Source organism: Nothobranchius furzeri, chromosome 1, assembly GCF_043380555.1.
Source record: "Nothobranchius furzeri strain GRZ-AD chromosome 1, NfurGRZ-RIMD1, whole genome shotgun sequence".
Classification (NCBI taxonomy): Eukaryota; Metazoa; Chordata; class Actinopteri; order Cyprinodontiformes; family Nothobranchiidae; genus Nothobranchius; species Nothobranchius furzeri.
The window spans coordinates 68,410,011-68,428,168 of NC_091741.1; the positions used below are offsets into that span (position 1 = coordinate 68,410,011).

At 40.4% G+C, this 18,158-nt stretch overlaps 1 protein-coding gene across 2 annotated transcripts in view; it reads left to right on the forward strand.

Annotated features, from left to right (window-relative positions):
- The first annotated feature begins 8,713 nt into the window (after positions 1 to 8,713).
- Positions 8,714 to 18,158, forward strand: part of LOC107395827 (complexin-2) — a 102,147-nt gene continuing 92,702 nt past the window's right edge. The window contains exon 1 of one of the 2 annotated variants that reach the window (XM_054739392.2): positions 8,714 to 8,894. The gene's annotated coding sequence lies outside the window, so the exon portion shown is untranslated. The remainder of the gene's footprint in view (positions 8,895 to 18,158) is intronic. The other variant, XM_054739391.2, reaches the window with a different exon arrangement.

The following is an 18,158-nucleotide window of genomic DNA, read 5'->3' on the forward strand; positions in this document are numbered from 1 at the left end:
GAAGGCGCCATATCAAATACAGACCATTTACCATTTACCTACTCAGTGCCGTTGGCATGTCTTCCAGTGAGGAAACAGGGACTTCCGGATGTGCTTGGCCGTGTGAGGACGTGCGTACGGAGGCTCCGTGCAAAAGTAGTCAAAATAGTGATATTGTCAGTTTGCTACCATTTTTGAGGAGCTCGTTTACTGCGATTCGTGCTTTGAAGTGAACGAAGGTGCTCACGGGGCAATTTAGGATCGAGAATGTCCAACCGACAGACCCGTGCCGGCGTGGAAAAGTTGCACGCGGACAGCAATTCTGCCGTCGCGGCTAGCAAAGCTAATGCTAGCCCAGCGCACACTGACGACATGCCTCAGTGGGCTCAAGACATGATGTCTGAGATCAAAAAAACGAATGCTGGGATTACGAAATACAGAGATGAGACAAAAACCGAGATCATGAGATGCAAAGAGGAAATAGAAAATGGAAGAAAAGAGGCAAAAGCCGAGATGGAAAAGTGGGCTAAGACAGTGGAAGATAACACTAAAGCTCAATTTGAGTTGCTATGTGAGGAGGCGAGGCTGATAAAAGAGTCGAACATCAGTCTGGCTAACGAGATGGAAGCGCGGAAGAAAGAAGTGGATGACACGCTGAACGGCCAGTCTGATAGTATAACCAGCATGGAGATGAAACTGAAGGAAATGGAGAAGGAGATACTGAAGCTGAGGAGACGGAGTGAGGACCTCGAAGTAAGATCGCGACAAAACAACATACGCATCGTGGGGGTAAGGGAAGGGGCTGAGATAGGCAAGAAGCCATCGGAGTTCATAGCTGGACTGCTGAAAGAAAAACTGGGGCTATCAGTGACACCGACGCTTGACCGAGCACACCGAACACTCGGTGCGAGACGAGACGGAGCCGGGGCTCCACCGAGAGCGTTCGTGGTGAGATGCCACTACTACATGGAGAAGGAGGAGATATTGAAGAAGGCGAGGGAAAGGGAGAGAACACCAGAAGGTCGGAACGGACGGATTCACATCTTTCCAGACTACACCCAGGAAGTAAACGACAGGAGAACAGCCTTCAAAGAAGCACGGAACCTCCTGCGTACCTGCGGGGGGGTCAGATATGGGCTCCGTTACCCGGCAACGCTGGTGATTACACCAGAGGGAGGACAAACGAGAACTTTTGAGAGCCCAAAAGAAGCCATGGAGTTCATCAAGAAGACACTGATCTCTGGGTGAAGTATATGGGCTGGTCTGAGTTTGGCTAAGTATAAGGTCTATACTGGTGTAAGGACTTAAAACTCTTAGGAAGGATATTGTTGGTTAGATTTTACAATGCTGACAAAGTAACATCTCATTCTCTTGCTTTACATTTGAATAAATAGTTTAAGAAATGCTGTGGCCCTGCTTTATACTATTTATGAAAGAAAAGAGGGGGGAACTAAAGGGCCGCCACTAGTACAAGTTATTTTTGTATTACTGTATTTTCTTCTCAAAGATTTTTGTTTTAATTTATTTATTTAAAAAAAATTTTTTTGGTTAGAGCTCCCCCTACTGGGGTGATATTATATTTTTAGAACCATGGGATATTTTGCTCGGAGCCACACACGGTAGGCTTGGTGTGTAGGAGAAGGTGGACCGGCTGGCCACGAGAGTGCTTGTTAAAGAGCACTGCGTTTGGATTTATGTTCATATATGTATTGTGTTATGTGTTAATTGTGTATGTGTGTGTGTTGCTTTCCCGTTTTTTCCCAGACATCCCCCTTTTATTTTCTTTGTTTTAGCTGCCAGATCCTCAGGGTGTGATCCAGATAGTGGACGGTATAGGAGCGTAGTGGACATGTTGGACTGTGGACTCCTGGCATGGCACCAAACATGGATGTGAGCAGAATGGGCACAAATTTGATGAGCTGGAACGTAAGGGCAATCAATAAGCCGGCAAAACGGAGTAAGATCTTTGCGTATTTAAGAGACCAGGGAGCAGAGATAGTATATTTGCAAGAGACACACCTGTTAAATGGGGATCACCTCAAACTGTGTAGGGGGGGATTTAATTAGATTTATCATTCAAATTTTGATAGTAAGAGTCGAGGAGTGGCCATCCTTATACACAGGAATGTACAATTCATAGAAACATCTGCCATAAAAGATAAACATGGTCGATATGTTATTGTAGCTGGGAAATTATTCAATATGCCGTAGTGTTGGCAAATGTATACGCACCCAACTGGGATAATGTTCAATTTTTTAAGGATTTGTTTTCACTACTACCTAATTTGGACACACATAATCTGATTTTGGGGGGAGACCTGAACTGTGTCCTAGATTTAACTTTGGACCGCTCTAGCCCAACACTTAATGTTTTAAGTAAATCTGCTCAATGTGTTAATTCCTTTTGTAAAACATATGGTATATTCGATCCATGGAGATATGCAAATCCGACTGCTAGACAGTACTCCTTTTATTCCCCGCCACACCAAACTTAAACTAGGATTGATTATTTTTTGTTAGACAATAAATTGACCCCTATGGTAATGAATGTAGAATACCCTGGTATAGTATTATCTGACCATAGCCCGGTCACACTGAAAATTAAATTCCCTGAGTATACACCACCTCGGAGGATGTGGCGCCTTAATAATAGATTATTGGCTGATGAGGATTTTAAAGAATTCATTAATTCGCAAATAGTTTTTTTCCTGGATCTTAACGAAACTTCTGATATAAGCAGTGGCACTTTATGGGAATCATTGAAAGCGTATATACGTGGACAAATCATTTCATACAGTGCTGGTGAAAGGAAAAGAAAAATTAAACGTACCACAGAATTAATGAAAGCAATAAAAGAAGTTGACCAGGCAAATTCTATGACTCCATTAGAGGAGCTGCATAGAAAAAAGATCCTGCTCCAGACTGAATATGATATCCTGACAAGTCAGCATGAGGAGGACTCATATCTTAGGTTAAGGCAAGGTCTCTACGAGCATGGCGAGCGCGCTGGTAAACTCCTGAGCTACCAACTGAAACAATCAGCAACTGCTGGTAGGATAGTAGAGATAGGAGATAATATGGGTAATAAAATTATAGATCAGATGGGTATTAATAATGAATTTAAATCTTTTTATGAGGACTTGTACACCTCAGAAATAAATGATAGGGACCGAGTGAAGGATTTTTTTTGAAAACCTTGAAATATCACCACTAGAGGCAGCTGACAGAGATAGGCTGGAGGAACCCATCTCGACCACGGAGATAGACAAAGCAATTCGGAGTATGAAGACAGGAAAAGCGCCGGGCCCTGATGGCTACCCAAGTGAGTTTTACAAAACATTTGCTCCCAAACTGATACCCTTGCTTCACAGAGTATTTATGGAAGCTCTTGATAAAAAAGCTTTGCCCCAAACAATGTCGCAAGCTTTGATCTCTGTACTCCTTAAGAAGAATAAGGACCCACTTAAATGTGAGTCGTATATCGCCCAGTAAGTTTACTTGGATGTGATTATAAAATACTGACTAAAGTACTGGCAGCTAGAATTGAGCTTATTATAAATAAGATAATACATCCTGATCAGACAGGGTTTGTTACAGGTAGACACCTCTCCAGCAATCTCCGCCGTCTGTTCAATGTAATATATACTGCTGAAGATAACAATGTACCAGAGATTGTGATATCCCTTGATGCCCACAAAGCCTTTGACAGAATAGAATATTATTATTTATTTATGGCTCTTGAAAGATTTGGCTTTGGTCCAACATTTTGTTCATGGATTAAAATAATTTATTTGAGCCCCCAGGCTAGAGTGAGAACAAATAATATCATATCTGAACCCTTCTCTCTACTCCGGGGAACAAGACAGGGGTGCCCTTTGTCACCCCTGCTTCTTTGATGTGGCAATTGAACCTCTTGCGATAAAGCTGAGACAGGCTGCTGAATTGGTGGGGATACAAAGGGGGACGCAAAATCATAGGCTATCCTTATATGCGGACGATCTCCTCCTCTTCCTGTCAAACCCTGATATTAGTATCCCGGTGGCACTTGGTATTATCAAGGATTTTGGGGGGGTGTCGGGCTATAAAATTAATTTAGACAAAAGTGTTCTTTTCCCCATTAATAAACAGGCGAGGAAACTTTCTTTCCGGGCCTATCCCTTGGCAATACATAAGGACAAATTCACGTACTTAGGTGTTAATGTAACTAGTAAATATAAAGATTTGCTGGACAAGAACTTTAAGGTTACACTGGACAAAGCAAAATTAGATATGGAAAGGTGGGCATCACTCCCCTTATCATTAGCAGGGAAGATACATTCTGTTAAAATGAATATAATGCCACGGTTCCTTTATTTATTTCAGACGATACCAATTTTCAAATCATTTTTTAAGGAATTGAACAAATGTACATCTACCTTTATCTGGAAAAAAACAGTCCCCAGGATAAGAAGAGAGTTTCTGGAGAGACAGAAAGAAGAAGGAGGCCTGGCTCTGCCGAATTATATGCACTATTATTTTGCTGCTAATATACATAAGTTGTTATTTTGGGTCAAAGGGTTAGATGAGGATGAAACCCCAATATGGGTTCATATGGAAAGGTATGTCTCTAGCCCAGTGTCCCTGCGCTCCCTGGTCTGCGCTCCTTTACCCTTGAGCAAACATCTTTACACAAATAACCCGGTTATATCTAACTCTTTGAAAATTTGGACTCAATTCAGATTACATTTTGGAAACAGGAATGCCCTCCTAGCTGCTCCCATCTATGGAAATCATTTGTTTTCCCCAGCCCTCGGGGGTACAGCCTTTAGGGAATGGCACAGAGCTGGGGTGGAATGCGTCAAACATCTTTTTAAAAATGATTCTTTTATGTCTGCTGCTCAACTGGAAAAGGACTATGGAATCTCCTCCAAGACTAACTATTACAGATATCTCCAGGTTCGGGACTTTGTGAAAAAGTCATTCAGCCCCTCCCTCGAGCTTCCACAAAGTGGATGGATAGATGAGCTGATGGGCACAGATCCGACCGCTAAGGGGACAATCTCAACGTTATATGCAAGTATTCAGAATGTGGCTTCCCCCTCCCTGGACAACGTAAGAAGGAAATGGGAGGAAGAATTGGGACTGGACATTTCAGAGGTTGACTGGGGAGGGGCAGTAGATCTAGTACACTCTGCTTCTGTATGTATAAGACATGGATTGATACAGTTTAAGGTGTTACATAGACTCCACTTGTCAAAGGAGAAACTGGCAAGAATGTACCGGGGGTCCGATCCGACCTGCCCCAGATGTAAACAGGTGCCAGCCAACTTATGCCATATGTTTTGGTCTTGTCCCAGGCTGAAAGACTTTTGGACTAACATCTTTAGAACGTTCTCACTCATTTTTAACGAAGACATGGAACCAATGCCTCTGACAGCCATCTTTGGTGTGGCACCGAGGGAAACTCGGCTAACAGCCTCTCAGAGGAAGGCAATAGCATTTACCTCATTGTTGGCCAGGAGACTTATTCTATTTAACTGGATAAAGGCAACACCGCCATCCCACAAACGCTGGTTGGAAGAAGTGATGGCACACCTCAAATTAGAACATCTCAGATTCACGATTCAGGGCAACACCAAAAAATTCTTTAAGGTCTGGCAGCCTTTCATTTCTTGTTTTGAAGATAAGTTTCCGTCTACTCCATAACTGGCAACTTCCCCCCCCCCCCCCCCCTTATTTTTTATTTAAATTTTTTGTCTGGGTATAGTTTTATTTTGCATTGTGTTGTAGGATTTGAGTTTGAGCTTTTTTGTGTGAATGATATGCGTTTTGAAAACTTAATAAAAACACTTTGATTATTATTTATTCCAGTGAGGAAACAGAGTTCAAGGACTTTGGGTTGGGCTTTCCAATCTCTGGGGCTGAGGTCACTGAGGTTGTGAAAAAGTTCCTCAGTGGCAAGGCTCTTCTAAATCTGAGACCATGGTCTTGAATTGAAAAAAGGTAGAATGCCTTCTGCAGGTCAGGAACAAGATCCTGTCTCAAGTGAAGGACTTTAAGTATCTCAGGGTCTTGTTCGTGAGTGAGGGGAAAATGGAGCATGAGATTGAGTCAATCTACGTTTCTACCCTTACCAATGGTCATGAGCTTTGGGTAGTGACTGAAAGAATGAGATTGCGGATACAAACGAGCAAAATTACCTTTTTCCACAGGGTGTGTAGGGTTAACCACATACTAGAATAATCACTGTTGCTATTCAGTTGCAGATTCTGAAAATGACCGAGCAGAATAATCTATGAAACTTATATCATCGATCTAAATTCATACACCAACCTGTTTGGTCTATTATTAATCTAAAGAATAACGGTTAATTTAAGGTAATTAAATTTAATAGCAAACTTTTATTTTTGAATCAAAAGCTAGGAATCTTTGCTTTTCAGCAACCACAAATAATTATACCTTTCTGTGTTTCATTTGAATAATGAGGCAAGTTTAAAAATGAAGAATTTTATTACTAACAATTTTTAAACTTTACAATTTGAACGACAATTATAAATGACAATTCATGGACGACAATTTAATGACAAATTTTAACAGCTTTGATATTAAACTTGTTTTAAAAGGCAAACCTGTGGCTGGATGAAAGCTGAATTGGAAATACGAGTTTGGAAGCATTTCTTTCAGAGAGAGGAAAGCGTTCTGGGCTGGAAATGATGTTTTGCAGCCACCTAAGTTGTTTACTTAGAGAAAACAGCATCAAACACATTCCTGTGTGCTACCTCACCCAAACAGGAGACCCTCTTTGTGGATCCGGAGATCAGGGAGGATGGTGTCCACCTCTTGGTACTCGGTCCGGTAGAGAAGACGCGAGTGAACCGATCCTCTGGTCCCGAGATGTCGCCGGGTACACAGTGTCGAGCGTTTGGCTTAGCTCTGAAGAAGTTTCTCGTCTTAACTTAACTCAGAAATAATAACTCTGGAAGGAGTTTTTCGTCAGCTGGTTACAGTTTACGTTTATTCTTAGCTATTCTTATCGGCGTGACAAAACAGCTTGGCAGAGGATCCGGGCGGCCGACCTGTCTCCTCAGGATGGTGTTGGTTCAAGAACTGACTTGAAAGCTGGTGGTGGTTAGTTTACAAAGACCTCAGAACACACCCACTCTCAGCAAGAAAGCTTTGGTCATGCATCAAAAACATGTGTTGGCAGTTATTGTTTACTCTGGATAAACTCTGTGTTAGATGGATAAGGTGGAAGCTGGCCTTCTGATTTGCTGAGCACACATTACTGATCATCAACCATAATCATTATTAATCATTAAAACACCCAAAGCATAATAATTCATTTCAGTAATTAAAATACATTTATACTGAAACAAGTGATTATTTATGATGATTATAATAAATAGTAATAAAGTCAAAGTTTATTAATATTATTATTTAATTAATATCGTGAACTTGAAGTGTCCTTCTTTTGGGACGGAACAGCAGCAGATAATCAGATATATTCTTCAGACATCATAACTCTTGGGTTAATCTGTGGATTTAAAAGTTACTGTCTGACCCAGCTTGATCCAGCTGGGTAAATGTGACCTTTGCCACAAATTAGAGAACCTTGATGATGCTACAGGGTGGCTGGGTTCTCTCTTAGAAATAGGGTTTGAAGCTCAGCCATCCGGAAGGGGATAGGAGTAGACTTGCTGCTCCTCCACATCAAGAGGAGCCAGTTGAGTTGGCTCGGGCATCTGGTCAGGATGTCTCCTGAACGGCTCCCTGGTGAGGGTTTCTGGGCACATCCAACTGGGAGGAGACCCATTGGAAGACCCAGGACAGGGCTTATGTATCTTGGCTGGCAGGGAACGCCTTAGGGTTCCCCCAGATGAGCTGGCCCAAATGGCTGGGGAGAGGGTTAGGCTGCTGCTCCAGTGGCCCGACACTGGATAAGCAGCTGAAAATGGATGGATGGATGGATGGATGGATAAATGATGTTAGTAAATGAAAATAAACAAACACCCAAAAGCAAGGCAAACTGCATGAATCGACAGGAGTCATTAGTTTGCTTAGTGTCCAAACACTTTCAGATAAGTGCCAAGAGTTGAGGAAAGCAAAAACCTCTTCTTCTTTGGAAGATTTTTAAAAATGTTGTGAACATTAGTATTATTCCTTAATGTCTATCACAAGCAACACACCCGACACCCCTGTTGAAAATAATGGAAATTTTCAATTTCCATTATTTTCAGCAAGTCCGAAACTTGTACTGAAACCAGCCACTAGGGGGCGGTTTAGGTTTATTTTTGCTCACCCTTTACCCTTTTAAAAATGTTTATCATTGTTATTAATTTACTCACGATTTTGTTCACATTGCCAATAAATTACAGTTCTTGGGATTTCCATTATTTTCAAGATTTAACCAAAAACAACAAAACTCAGCTCCACCCTTTGTGGATGTAACTCAGAAATGACAGGGCTGTAAACGATAATGTGTTTACATAAAAGCTCTGAGGATTTTGCTCTCATGCGCACAACTAAAACAATCCTTTAAAAAGTATTATTTGCTAGGTGGACTATTTCTACTAGTATTATATTTGTATAACCTACGTGATAAAACTGTAATGCCGAGTTATTTGCGTTTCCAGAGCTTTCATTTAATTTGTGACTTTATTTACTTTGAATTGTCTGGCTGTTACTGTTTTTTAAACTAACCCCCTTGAGGAGCTGTTTTCTGCTTCCAACCATTTCCTGGTTCTGACTCCGATGCCATGTTCCCACCTCTCTCTCCTGACTCGGGAGGAGCGGAGAGGAGGCTGTGAGGTAATGTAGTCCGCAGGAGGGGGTGGCAAAGGAAAGAGAGAAGGGATATAGGACTGGCAGCAAGCGGAGGTCTGGCTGCAGACTCACCGGGATCCCTGTCGCCGCCTCGCGCTCTCCACACGCATCAGGTCAGTAAAACTGAGCGGATAAAAAACGCGCCAGAAGCCGCGCATGGCTGCGAGGTGCATCTGTGCTGGGCTCACCGGTTCCTTTAAGGATCTGGTCCTCTGCTGCAGCTCGTAGGCTGAGGACTCGGATGAAGCGGGTTCCACTCTATTCTATTCTGTTTTATTGTATTGTTGTTGGTGTTTTAGTCTTGAGCTGCAGCTGGGTGCTGCAAATAAACATCCGTGCAAGCTGCGAGCACCATCAGCTCCACTCCTGAACGCAGCATGCGGCGCGCCTTCTGGGTACAAACCCGGGGTCTGTGGTCGGTTCGGCACAAGCTGCCAATGATACTCTCCCTCCGTCCACACCTGCTCCTCTTCATCATCATCTGAACAGGTGAAGGCGGATCCTTTCGCCTCCTTCTCCGCCACATCGCATGGAAAGGTGTGAGTGAGCAGACTGGGAGTAGGAGGAGGCTGTTTCATTGAAAATCATTGATGGGCAGGAAGGGGAGGCCGGTCGGGTCCTCCGCAGTGCCGTCACCAACAAGCAGCAGCTGCACACCAGCTGCTAATGGATGATGGAGAGCCTGAATTATTTATAGCAGCAGATTGATCAGTTTGATGGTGCTGAGAGGGGCTGCCTGTGCTTTCTAAGCTGCTATTTCCACGTTTGTGCATCAGGGAGATACAATTTCAGATCAATGGTGTGTGTGTGTGCGCGCGCGCGTGTTGGGCATAAAACATTCTTAAATACTGACATACCGTATTAACGATTTTCATTTAATACAGTGTGAACAGCTCCATTCTGACTAAAGATAATACATTGGCAACTATGTACCCAGACAGCATCAGAATGTTCCTATGAAGGTTTTAAACAGTTCAAATTTTCACAATAAAGTGGTGCACATTTTATTCAGAAAGATATATATATATATATATATATATATATATATATATATATATATATATATATATATATATATATATATATAATATATTTAATATATATATGTATATATATATATATATGTATATATATATATTTTTAAAGTGATGCCAAGAGCACATTTTTTTTGTTTTCGCATTTCTTTGTAATTACACTATCAGTAAATTAAAAAAGCTGCCTGCCACTAAAGCTGAGACATCAGCAACAAGAGCGATCAGGAGATCCTTTTTAGTTAACCTCCAAGCTTTTGTTTGGTGGACGTTCTTAAATTCCTCATCGCTATTCATATGACCTCATAAACTGAAGATAACTGATAAGAGGAAAAAAATCTTATTTATTTAATTTTTTTACAGAAATGGTAAAAAAAATATTCAGCCTAAATAAAAAATGACCCAAAAAAAGAAAAAAAAGAAAAATAGTTCTATCTGCTAATATATTTACTTTGGTGGAACATGACCAGCAGGGAAAAAAGGAAAACATGAAAATAAGTTAAATATGGCAACAAACAGCCTAATCATTTTGTCAAATGTTTTGCACGCACCTTTGACATTATGACATTTTAACATAATGAGGAAGCATGGGAAGCAACTAATTAAAAAATAAGAGTAATCTTCATAAAAGCATTGGCTCTAGTATTTTTAAAGGGCTTTAGTGAAAAAGCCATGAAGAATCATGAAAGCAGTTTAAACAGTCCCAGTTTGGCGAAACATAGATCAATTAATAATAAATAAGGACAGACGAGCTAACAGCTAGTCATTATGGAGCCAGGCTTTAAAACAAATACAATATCAAAAACTTTATAATTTTAAATACTTCATTCCAGGTGTTACATTGTTTTATGACTTTCCCTTCACTCAAGCATAATTATTATAAAAATCTAATTCTGGACCAAACAACCATATATTTCTATAAAGATGACCATCTGAGGTTTGTGTGAGCTGCTGATGTTTAGGAGGCATCAGAATCACTGTGTAACTGGACCCACCCACACTGCTGTCAGCTCATCTGATGGTTCAGGACTTAAGTCTCTGTTTCTTAAAGCTGAGGCTGTTCAAACAACTATTCACAATTCATGACCCAACCACAGAAACTCTGTCAGTAATGTGACCACTAGATGTCAGCAGACATGTCAAACATTTGAATCTTTCCTCTGTTATGCTCATCCAGGCAGATAATCATGTGGATCGTTGTTCAGAATTCACCCCTCACACCTTCCTGTTGTTAATGGGAGCTTTTACAGTTTAATTAATCTCACACATTTTTGTTCTTAGCCTCTTTTCCCTCAACTGAAATTTCTGTTTATTTACAGACTTCCTGCTGATTGAATGATGCTTTTTCACCATTGGCCGCCCTCCTGCTGGTTGCGAGAGCTCGGTTCAGCTGTTCCGTTGTTGTTCTGTATCGAGTTGTGTTATGTGTAAGACCAACAGCACTAAACGATGGTTCCTCATCCCTAAACTGTTGCTGTGTTTTGGTAACACCTGGTAAACTGAGAAAACCCCTGGGGTTTCTCATTGCAGGGACCAGCGTAGCCCAGCAGACACTCATTCATCCTCTCGTTTTCATGCAGGGCAGCTGCAGCTCTGATCCAGACCAGCAACCTTTTAGTGAAACGGAACTTTCTAGGAATTATCCACAAATGCATCGTGAAAAGCATTTAGATTTCCCTTAGCAAATTTCTAAATGTCAGCAGTTTAGAATGAACAAGTTTAGCATTAGCAAAAGTTCTCACAAACCTTTGAGCAGATTTTGATGAAAGTGTGACAAAGTAATCATCGGATAAATCTTAACAACTGATTACATTTTACAGTCAACTTCACTTAAGAGGGCTGTCAAATTTAGCCAAACCTTTTAAAAGAGGCCAAAATGTGATGTTAAAGATGCTATCCGAAGTTTTCCCCTTTCAGTAATTATGTATGATTTTTCAGAAATCCATAAAAGTGTTTGTCTTATAATGTAATCCAAAAGGTTTCAAATGAAGGTAACTGGACTTCTTTGGTTTCCTGAAGACGTTTCGCTTCTATACATCTTTTTTTTGTCTTTCGCCCGATGTCCCATAGAGCTCAGTGCAATATGACCCGAGCGTCAGTCAGCACTAACCACTAGCATTAGGTTACCACTTACGTCAAGTGTTGCTCGCTGCAGAACCACAAAGGCGGAGCTGCACCAGAAGGTGGAGCTGCTCCAGAGTCAGCCCCACCCATTCCAGAATCAGCCCCGCCCATTCCTTCAGAGTCAGTCCAATTCCTTCCAGTTGTCAGACTTTATAGCATTCTGGAACCAAAGAGGGTTTTATAGCTAAAAAATGCAAGATTGAGGACGGAGTTGAGAAGTGAATTGAACAGTTTTTGTAAAGGTTCCATATAATTACAAATCTAACTTTTGGAACTTTTTACCATGTTATATTGTCATTTCCTCATAAGAAACACGCCAAAGCCATTTTTGGCCTCATTCATGCATTTTCTTCCCATCTCAGCTTCAATTTGGTCTCATCCCCCGAAGCGGGTCTGGTCTTGGTTCTCAAATCTGGATATTCTGTGAATTTTCTGACAAATTATTTCTGAAATGACTTCTACTGAGACACCGCCGGAAAAACCATATATCCCATCTACAAAGACACACTGGATGCCACAATTACATGTAACGCCACTTAACTTTTATCAGATGTAGTGGTGTAGTGGTTATGGAGTCAGGTTGACATGCAGTTTTGCGCAGGTTCGCCTCCCAGTAGCAGAAGTATTAGGTAGTTTACAACCCCTTTTCTTCATTTCTAGCTACACTTGCCAGTACTATGTTTACAATAATTTACTGGTCTACCGTTTAACATATAATGACTAATGTGTTTATTTATTTATTTGTTTATTTAACCAGTGTGAGTCCATTTGTGAGCAGAGTTTCAACTAAAATGCTGTTTAGGAACGACCAAATTCAAAGAACTTTTAGAGACATAAATATTTTGCTGAAAATAAACATTACAACTAAAATATAAACGTACAGACGTTAATCACAGAGCCACTAGATGATGCCATCAGATAAAAGAAATCATCTGGACAGTGAGTTTAAAGCCTGATTTATACTTCTCCATCAGCTTCACGAGACACACACAAACTGAACTTCTGCGCAGGCAGCGAAGTGTTGCAAAACAATTCCCCGCCAGGACAACTGAGGGCATGGTGCTCTTCTGTGGTAATCCTGCCACCAACACTCATATATCCGGTCTACGATAATTTATTTTCTAATGTGTTTGTATATTTCAGAGACTTTAACATGGACAAATTTATTCTTTATTCTCCTCCACCTCTTCATGCGGTCACCACCTCTAAACCCACGTTTCCCGTCATTTCCGTCCACGTTTGCTTCGTGTTTGTTACTCCTTCAGTCATGGGTGAATAAACGTTCATATTTTCAGACTTTTTCACGCGATGCGTCCTGCAATCTGTTCTGGGTCTGCCGCTAAATATATTTATATGTTTTAATGGAGCTGTTAACAAATTTACAGAAAGCGGTGTCCTGACCAATCACAAGCTTGCAGTCTCCATCACCCATTATGAGCCTGTCGGAGAGCCTTTGCGCCAATGCACAATGGTATTGCATGTCTCCGCACCGATGCAGTTGGAGAAGTATAGATCAGGCTTAACTATCTAGATTCTGGCACGTTGTCTCATTCACAAACTCTAAGAACTACACGTTTATTAAAAGTTTGATGTTTACTGCTGGAGTCAACCTGTTTGTCTCACGATGAAACCACTGAATGAGTTTTAATTAGAGTTTCTAAAAACAATAAAGTCCAACTGATTAGGTTCTAGAATAAACCCAATTCAAGATGGCCGCCACAGCTAACCTTCCTTAGCAAACACAAACAGACTATAATTCAGGTATTTAACAGACACTCAGCTATAAAATAAAGTGTTAGTACTCCGTTGTTCAAGATTTCGCAATAATGTTACTTCCAGAAAATGACAAACAACTTTAATCACTTCATTTTTAACACTAGATTATCTAATTTAGAACGTACCTTTGATGACTGATAGGGCTTTAAATAGCATTGCGTTACATTTAAAGGACACAGAATTAATTTACACACATTTATAGCGTACGACAAGGCATGTGCAGACAGAGAGTCAAATGATATTTTTGGATTTTAAACTGGCAAGGGTTAAAATGGTATAGAAATAATTTTCTGAGTTAAAAGTTTTCCTTTTTAATTCAGACATTAGTTATTTAGAGGAAACATTACTGTAAAATTAATGAAACTCTTAAAATCTGACTGTTTCTTTGAGTCTCAGTGCTCTGTATGAAATCATTTACTGCTCATAATATTTTCTGACATTTTCTGACACATCTGAACACACCCCCTTGCTTTTGTTACTGGATTTTAGGCTCTGGTTTTCATGACAGCCCAACAAAAAGAGCCTGTGTCTTTATAACAAATCATGGCCTTACGGATAATCAATAACCAACCTATTATCTGCTTCCATTCAATTCAATTCAATTCAAGTTTATTTATAAAGCGCCAAATCACGACAAGAGTCATCTCAAGGTACTTCACATATTAAACATTCCAATCCAGGTCAGTTCATTAAGCCAATCAGAAAAAATGTTTCCTTTATAAGGAACCCAGAAAATTGCATCAAGTCACTGACTAGTGTCAGTAACTTTACAGCAATCCTCATACTAAGCAAGCATAAAGCAACAGTGGAGAGGAAAACTCCCTTTTAACAGGAAGAAACCTCCAGAGGATCCTTGCTCAGTATAAGCAGCCATCCACCATGACTCACTGGAGACTGAGAAGACAGAGCAGACACACACACGCGCGCGCGCGCACGCACGCACGCACGCACGCACACACACACACACCAAGCAATGTGCCTATTGTTACATTGTGATTTCTTAGTAAATATTCTATTTGGTGAGAGATAAACTTTATTGTATTTATCCTAGTGGATCTATAATTAAACGGATAAACTAGCAGTAGCACATCCAACGTCAAGGAAAGCAAAAAGTTATTATCAGGAGAGGGAGAATGTTTAAGTGGTTAGCAGCAGTGTCCTAGACGATGGCCCCCTCCATGAGGCCACCACAGCTCCGCAGAACATCATTGTAGCTTCTTCTGGGGAGATAAACAGAGAAAAAATAAACTTAACAGCTGAAATTGCAGAAAATAATACAGTTAAAGAGCAGATTGTAGAAGAAAGTAGTAGAGTGTGAAAAGTGGTCACTGTATCCTCCAGCAGTCTAAGCCTATAGCAGCATAACTACAGAGATAACTCTGGATAACCTAGCCTTTTTAGATGGAGGCATGTTGGAGTCAGGGCGAGGGAGAGCCGTCTTTACCAACTGTACACTCCACCTACCTCTACTCCCCCACTTGTCCAGATCTAGGCTAACATCAGATTTTAACCATAGGCCCTATCAAATAAAAATGTTTTAAGCCTAGTCTTAAAAGTAGACAAGGTGTCTGCCTCACGGACTAAAGCTGGAAGCTGGTTCCACAGGAGAGGAGCCTGATAACTAAAAGATCTGCTTCCCATCCTAATTTTAGATATTCTGGGAACCACCAGTAAACCTGCAGTCTGAGAGCGAAGTGCTCGGTTAGGAAAGTATGGAACAATCAGGTCACTGATGTATGATGGAGCTTGATTATTAAGAGCTTTATATGTGAGAAGGAGGATCTTAAAATCTATTCTGAATTTAACAGGTAGCCAATGATCTAAAATGCAAGTTGAAGGTTTAGATGAAGCTAATATTTTTGATAACTTTGAAAGCTCAACTGGATCAAAACGGTTCAAACACAGATGAGGTTCTTCAGTTACCTCTGATGCTGCCTCACTTACTGGGGAAGAAGAAATCGCATTAGGGAGGATGCTAAAGATTTTGTTTCTAATAGAATAAATTTTACTTGAAAAAATCCCATAAAGCCGTTGCTGCTGAGGGCTAAGGGAATAGATGGCTCAGAGCTATGTTTCTGTGTAAGTTTAGCAACAGTACTGAAAATAAATTTAGTATTATTCTTGTTCTCCTCACTTAACGCTGAGAAATAAGCAGTTCTAGTTTGTCGAGCTTATTTTTATAAAGCACAAGACTATTTTTCCAGGATAAGTAGGATGCCTCCTGGTGCATAGAGCGCCATGTTCTCTCCAATTTTCTAGAGTTTTGTTTTAAAGCTCGTAAATGGGAATTAAACCAAGGAGCCAACTTCCTGTCCCTAATTACCTTCTTTTTTAAAGGGGCAACATCATCTAATGCCACACGTAAAGAGGAAGTAATATTATGAACTAAGGCATCAATTTGTGAGGGGCTAGAAATGAAAATATTGCCCTCTGCTACGTTCCGACTATAGTGAATTTTACTTTCATGTCTCGAGAACTCAGTTATAAAAAACTCAAAGTTTATCAGAAAGTGGTCCGAGAGGACTGGATTATGTGGAAAGATCGTTATTTCCTCTCACTCTATGCCATAGGTCAGCACAAGGTCTAATGTATGATGGCAGGAGTGGGTGGAGCTATGTATTCTTTGGGTAAAACCAATTGAGTCTAAGATATTACTAAAGGCTACATTGAGGCTATCATTTTCAATGTCCACATGAATGTTAAAATCCCCCACTATAATGACCTTATCAGTATTTAGCACCAAATCAGATTAAAAAAAATCAGAGATCTGATCCCAAAACTCAGAGTAAGGGCTTGGTAGACAATATAAAACTACAAACAAGAGTGGTTAGACAGTGTTGCAATCTGGATTAGGAAAAGTAAGAATCCATCTCTGAACCATTGGCTGTTCGTGTAGAAAAATACGCGTCCGTTGTCACTCTGCTGTTTTCATAAAGGCAGAAGTGGCAGTGCAGAACAGACCAATGAAACTGGAGCATCGCTCTCTTTCTTTCTCCGAGCAGTGAGAGTTTTGAGTGACAGCCGAACACAAAGGTTTGCCCCTCGCGCTACGTCTGATGCCACAGAAACAAACCCCCACACATGTGTACCGTCACAGTTATGATTCGCCATCAGCCCTCGTTTGATATCTACACTTTCCCTCTCTGCTCTGCAGCTACAGTAGAGGCTGCCTGTACTTGCTTATAATAATTATCAAGGCACAGAAGCTGCAGCGCTTTTTAAAATGATAAATGCATTTATATTTATTTATAGCACTTTCTAGAGTCCTACTCCCTTTTATGTTTCAAATCAGTCAGTTTGAATGTTCATTTTTTATGTATTTGCATTTTTTTCACTCAAGATTAGGATCACTTCAATTAATTGATGTTCAAAGCTGAATCCTAAATCCAATAGAGTTCTTTTTATTGCTTCAAAGGAGGCCTGAGTGGTCTGATGTTTTTAAAGGAGTAAAATATAAGAAAATGTTTCTCCGTAAAGTTCACTCGTTTGGTTCCATTTAAAACATGATTCCAGTAAAAGGAAAAAAAGAATGGTTCACACTGCCATGTTTGGTCTACTCAGGAGGAAATCCAAACTATAATGATGAGATTAGATTCATGATAAACTTTAATCCAAAATCCAAAATGAGTCATCAGCCCTGGCCGTTTCTAATCTACCACTATTGATTTATTGTCCCTAGCTGGACAGAAGATGTGTAATACAATGCAGACTGATTCTGATACCAGATCAGAATCCAGAAAAGAAAAAAAACTATTTTACTCCGTTTTAAATTAAAACATGATTGAGAAAATGTTTTTTGTGTTGCATAATCTTTGTTTTATACGTTGCAGTTTTGACAAACATTAAATGGATTTGGAATATGATTCCAAATTTTCAATTTTTGACAATGTTTTGTTCCCATCTTTGTCCACCCGTCTCTGTCCTCCTACTGGTTTCCTACTTACTGTCGCCTATACCCATCTTGTCACCTACCTGTCTTGTCTCCTACCTGCCTGTCTCCCACCTGCCCTTGTCCTACCTGCCTGTCTCCTACCAGCTCTCACAGCGTCTGGACTGTAAATCGATGACTCATTTTGAGTCTGAGTCACTGACTCTTCACCTGCTGATTCTGAGTCTCACGCCTGAGTTACGACTTATTTTGTCCCCATTAGATGACTCACTGTAAAATATTTGACATTTATTGCTCTTTAATGACCACTCAGATGTTTAATGGACTTCTGGTGGACTAAAGGTCCTTATTACAGCACTGCACTTTGACCTCCTCAATTTCTGCAAAAATAACTCAACTCCCTTGTGGTTTTCTTCAGCTGCCTGTGTGCAACATTGTAACTCCAGATTTTGCATTTAGACAAACCTTGAACACTTTCTAAAGTTAAAACTGTAATTAATATAGTTTTAATGATCATGCGAGCTTTAGTTTGTCAGGCTGCCTGTTGATAATTTCCT